Genomic DNA, 5,952 nt, shown 5'->3' with positions numbered 1-5,952 from the left:
CTGAGTGAGGTGCCACTCAATTAGACAAGAGAGCTGAGGACTGACCCGATGCCGCCTGCCTGATAATCAGAGCGCATAATCAAACATCAGCGATCCTCAAGCCTATGGGAGAGACCCGGACCCTGGCGAAGTATATCGTCGCCCCCAGAATTATTCAAGTGGAACAGTAAATATAAGTTACAGTCATATTGCAATCATGCTGACAATTAAATCACCTTTTCGAATCACCCCTGATTTACAGGTCTTTAGAATCGACCCTGTAGCTCTTTGTGGGAGAAATGTTTGACGACGCTGTATTGAATGTTAATTAGGACCGTCCATCCAATTACCATTCAAATATTTACTCTAAAGTATCCGATACACATTATGTGGATCATAACTTACATGTACTATTTTAATACTGATTCAGCTTCTATGGTGAAAAATTGATTGCCCTGTCTGTATTCACACTACTCATAATGAACGTATTTGGCGGCCATTTTGAAATTTTGAACAAAAACTACGCAGACAAATAAATATTTATGAAACAATAAGGGCATAAGCGCATTTGTAGGTCAAAATGTCACCCAATTCCCACATGGACACTCATATAATATTGATATCACAACTGTCTATTTTTTACGACATTTTGGCTGCCATTTTGAAAAAGTCAATTTCACACATCTTTCGCAGAGGTTGATTTTGGTAGACTTTGAGTATGTTAAAATAGAGACTTAAGAGCAACAATTTCATAACTAACATGTACTATTTTAATACTGATTCAGCTTCTATGCTGAAAAGTTGATTGCCCTGTCTGTATTCACAACCCATAATGAACGTATTTGGCGGCCATTTTGAAATTTTGAACAAAAACTACGCAGACAAATAAATATTTATGAAACGGTTAGGGCATAAGAGCATTTATAGGTCAAAATGTCACCCAATTCCCACATGGACACTCATATAATATTGAAATCACAATTGTCTATTTTTTACGACATTTTGGCTGCCATTTTGAAAAAGTCAACTTTACATCTTTCGCAGAGGTTGATTTTGGTAGACTTTGAGTATGTTAAAATAGAGACTTAAGAGCAACATTTTCAGAAAATACAATTCATGTTGCAATTATTTTAACCTTTGGAGATTTTGGGGCTGATTTTTACTGGCCTATAGTGCTGTTATGTATTTAGTCTCTACACACACTGCAAAAATAGTGTTTAGAAATTGAAGGCAAGTGTTTAGAAACGTTATGTTTAGAATTATGGATGTCAGATGTTTAGAAATTGAACACCGTCACTGACCAATGTTCAGAATTTTGACACGATGTAATTACCTTCTAAACGTGTTTACAAAGTGAAGGCAAAATTGTGTTTAGAAAAGTGTTTGATTTCACTTCTGCAGTATTATAATAATTATTATTACATTCATTTATCATTCCTCTCTTTTCCTTCTTTCTTTCCTAGTCCTACAATTTATCACTCCCTCACCCTTCTTCTCTGTCTCTCTCTTCCCTTCTCCCTCTCTTCTCTCTCCTCTCTTATTTTTTTATACTTTTTGTCCCCTTTCACTCTCCCCGTCATTCCCATCGTTATTTTCCTTATCTTTCTATTTAGTTACTTCTCTTTATTGCTTTCTCTTCATTTCTTCCTCTTCCGTCAGGCTCCTCTCATTCTCCATATCCCCTCCTCCCTTTTCTCCCTCATCCAATCCCAAGACATCTCACAGGGGAAGCTGACCCCGGTACGCCACTGTTTCTATGACAATCTCCTTCGTGAAATAAAATTAGATGGACATTTGTGAAAAAAAAAAACATTTCTAGGCCTATGTTGCATAATACGTTACCATTATACAGTACTATAGACACGTGGACCTGGCAGCCTAATACCAGAGAGTAGATATTCTTGAGAGGGCACTCTATTCACGTGGTTTCTTTTACAACGCTAAAAGATCAGGAATGTTGGTGGTTTGGTGGACCAAAACTCTAATTTTATATTGCGTTGGTCCTGTATGGACTACAGCGCGCAGCAGGCTATAGCTGCACTCACTACTCAAGTGGAGGCAGTATAACCATTGACCGCAATGTCGTATACAAGCTTACTCACACAGCGAGAAATCAATTACCCCGGCTATTGTCAGTAGCCTTCGTCAGGTCACTTCGCTAATTATGCATCTCATAAGGTCCGAATAAAATGGCCATGGGTGGCTGTGGATTCAACCTACCATGGCGATTTCTACCATGAAGATATCGGGGCGATGTCACTGTGCGCTACTAAGCGAATCCCAAATCCCCTTTTGATCGCTACGAAGCAAGCTGAAATGTGACAACGGGGTGTCAAAATCAATCTTAATATTGTATTGCATTGTAAATTTTCAGCATCCTTTTGTCACACGGGTGTAGGAATACGTGGAATCGGATTTGTATACAGTGTGGTCCAAAAACAACTTTGCCCAATTTCAAAAGTTAATTTCTCAAAGTTGAAAAGTCTGTTTCAAAATGTTGTTCATATTATACAACACCAACTTTCTAAGAGTATGATTATGAATAAAAAAAGAATTTGAATTAAAAATGTGGCGCCAATTCATTTTAGGTCAAATAGTCAAAATTGTCAAAAAGTGTGTCCACACCGTATAGCCTATGGGATGCGGGGGATGTGTCATCAGTGTGGTACAAATTCGTGGAACTTTGCGTGAATCAAAATTGATTAAGAAAATCATCTGAACTTTTAAATTTAGGAGAATTTTGATTTTCGCAAACTATGTAGGCCTATGGAAGGATCGATTCTCTGTCTCGCCGAGTGTCATTATGGAAATGACCAATGGTAAAAAATTATGCGTTAGGCTTATACATCCATGTATAAATCATTTTCGTCTAATTTATTTTATGGCGTTTTATACATCATGCCTTCATTATCATATGCCTGTCATTATCATATGCCTGTATTTTGCCATAAAACAAGCATTAATGTAAGTATTTTAGAAATAAACAATAAACATAAACAAAATAGCGTTATAGCATAAATTATACCCAGAACATAGACATGTCTTTTAATATTAACAACTTGCAGTGCTGCAAACTTGCAGTGCTGAGAGCGAACATGCAATAGAGTTTTTGGTAACGTGTGTGCCCCAGAATAATGGAACATTTCTCTCTTTCCTGCAATTATGTTTAATTTAGAATAATATGCATTATAATTGTTGCATTTCTTGTTTTAACTGTTTTTAAGTTATTTGCAGGCCTTCTAATAAGCCATATAAGGTCGAATCCAACCAAAAGTGTCCACGGGCCAAAAATAAAAGTCCGAAATAAAAATGTCTCCACAATTTTTTCCTTTTGCCCATTGATTGATGACATATTGGCCTTATAGGAACCAAAAGTGCCATTACTAATCTTGAAAAATAAATCCAGGACGTGTGATAGTAAATGTGATATCAAAACCCAATGTTACCTACGAATACCACTAGGATGCTTTCACTATCGCAATACTAATCAACCTAAAACAAATGGAATATTCCCATTAACGCTTTTTTCGTGTAATGTAGACCACAGGGTGTCAGGAAAATGCTAACTCAACCAGAAAATATTTGTTTTTATTTTTATAACGCGATCAATATGATCTTAGTCAATTTATGCTAGTTTATTTTTGAAAATGAAGTTTAGGTCAGTTTCTGTATTTTATTTATCAAATGAGTATGAATCAATTTACACATTGTATAAGAACGAGTATGATATATGTTTTCAAGAATATTAGGAATTATACGCATACACCTAACACTTTATATAATGAAAAGGTGAAGAAACCCGGGTATTCGTAGGTAACATGAGCGATTTAACAATATCTATATTGAGTTTATAGGTTTAAATTTTGCTATTATGGTAATGAATTAATAAAATGGTAGTTTTTAGATCCCTTTCAGATGGTACGTCCAAATGAATAAATGCTATTACCTTAGATCAAAAAATTTGTGATTAAAGTAGTTAATCAGCAATTTTACATAATAAATAATTGTTGAATGAATCCGTATATGGGTAATAATAGTGTCCTGGGGTACCGCTTAAAGTTTTTGACAATTAATTTCCATTGGTAGGGACACTTCATTACACATGTCATGTATTATGCTGTATTCGTAAGTAACATTTCAGTATTTGTAGGTAAGAATTAGACTTTTGGTGGATATCGCAATCAAAACTTCATTTTATAAAGCACTTTGAATGTATTATTTTCTTTATGTGCGTTTATTGATACTTTAGACCCTATTATGTATTAATAATGTCGGTTCACATCGGTTGAAAGAGGATTGAAGTAAGAAACAAAGGCACTAAAGTGACTTTAATTTGCTTAATTGCACACCAATCGCTTAAAACCGTTATTGCAGACTTGTGAAGTCCATCTTGGAGTCAGTTACGTCTTGTGGCCTTTCGTTTGAGGGCAACTACAATTAGCTTTATACCAGGGTCCATCAATGTGTTGTCTAGATCATGAGACAATGAGAACAGTCGTTTTTTCCATGGTATTCGTAGGTAACCTTAGCGAAAACGTCAAAAGTTACCTTCGAATAAATCAATTTGTACACAAATTACTAGGAAACCAGAAGGTCGGTAAACATTTAAAATGAAGCACACATGACAGTTGACAAATCCAAGTATTTATCCCTTCTAATCTTCTTTGAATCTGATTTTTCTTTCAAATGAGCAGACCGCCGTCTATTTCAGTACATATTTTTCACCAATTAAGCCGTATTCAGTTTTGCATGGTGGGCATGTATGTGAATTCGCAACTTTCATTGACATATGATTTGATAGCAAACATACAGGCCTTCGTTATGTACCAATATGGGCATTGGCATGAATGGCAGTGTTTCACAATACTGTCATGATGTTAAAGTGTATTCGTAGGTAACATTCGGTTACCGAAATTTACCTACGAATACTTGCTTTTATTGTTGACATCTCAGAAATATTTAAACGCAGGTTATTGAAACTTGGTAGAAATAAAGAGTGTATTACCCTGCACCTATTGCTTAACTATTGTTTACTATTCTCTCACTTTGTGGAAATGGCACAGCTTTTAACATGTATTCGGAGGTAATGCATATTTTTACCAAACCTACCTTTGTGCCATTTAGAATTTCTGGCAGCTAAACACAATAATAAAGATGTCCGAATGCAATGCATTTCAGTATTGGACATATCAAAGCTTGTATCAATTGCGCATTTATTAGTAATTTCCATTTTTAAAGATATATCTAGTGCTATGAAAAATTGTATTCGTAGGTAATGTAAAAAATACCACTCAAATAATTATCACAAAAATTCATAATTATGCACAAATATGTGAAAAATTGAACAGGCAATCTTTGAATACACACCTTTCAGGAAATCAATTTAGATTCAATCCAATGACTTCTTTTCATAACTGATTTAGATGTTTTTAAAAATACCTTAAGAAATATTTTGAAAAAATGGGTAAAAATAGCATGTTTTGGGGTCTCTGTGTCTAAGTTTTTCACAGAAGGGGTCTTATTATATATGGCGCGAAGCGTATGATCAAGGCGAATAAACACAATACAAAAACGAATGCCAATTGATTAATACTTTTAAGTTATGGCCCTGAACATGCCGTGTACACTTTTCGTTGGATTCGACCATAAATTTCCACGCATATTACGTCCCCTTCCTGAACTCCATGTGACAATTCTAACGTACATGCGTACCATCACGTCCGTGGGGCAAAAGGCCTACGTGTAATCAGGGACCTTGTATGGAGGGACTGTAAACGCCTTCCATCCATTGTACCATGCGAGTTGCTGGTTTACAAATTATCCTCAGTTGAGCAAGCATGAATAATACGTTGATCAATAGACCCTAGTACGAATCAAGCACAGTTACAACACTGCGCTTGGCTTGTCTTGTACATTGCGAAATGAGCCTACATGTTTGCTAGTATAATGACAGACTCTAGAAATGCCAACATA

This window comes from Amphiura filiformis, chromosome 16, assembly GCF_039555335.1.
Source record: "Amphiura filiformis chromosome 16, Afil_fr2py, whole genome shotgun sequence".
Taxonomy (NCBI): Eukaryota; Metazoa; Echinodermata; class Ophiuroidea; order Amphilepidida; family Amphiuridae; genus Amphiura; species Amphiura filiformis.
Note: the sequence above shows the minus strand (reverse complement) of the source record.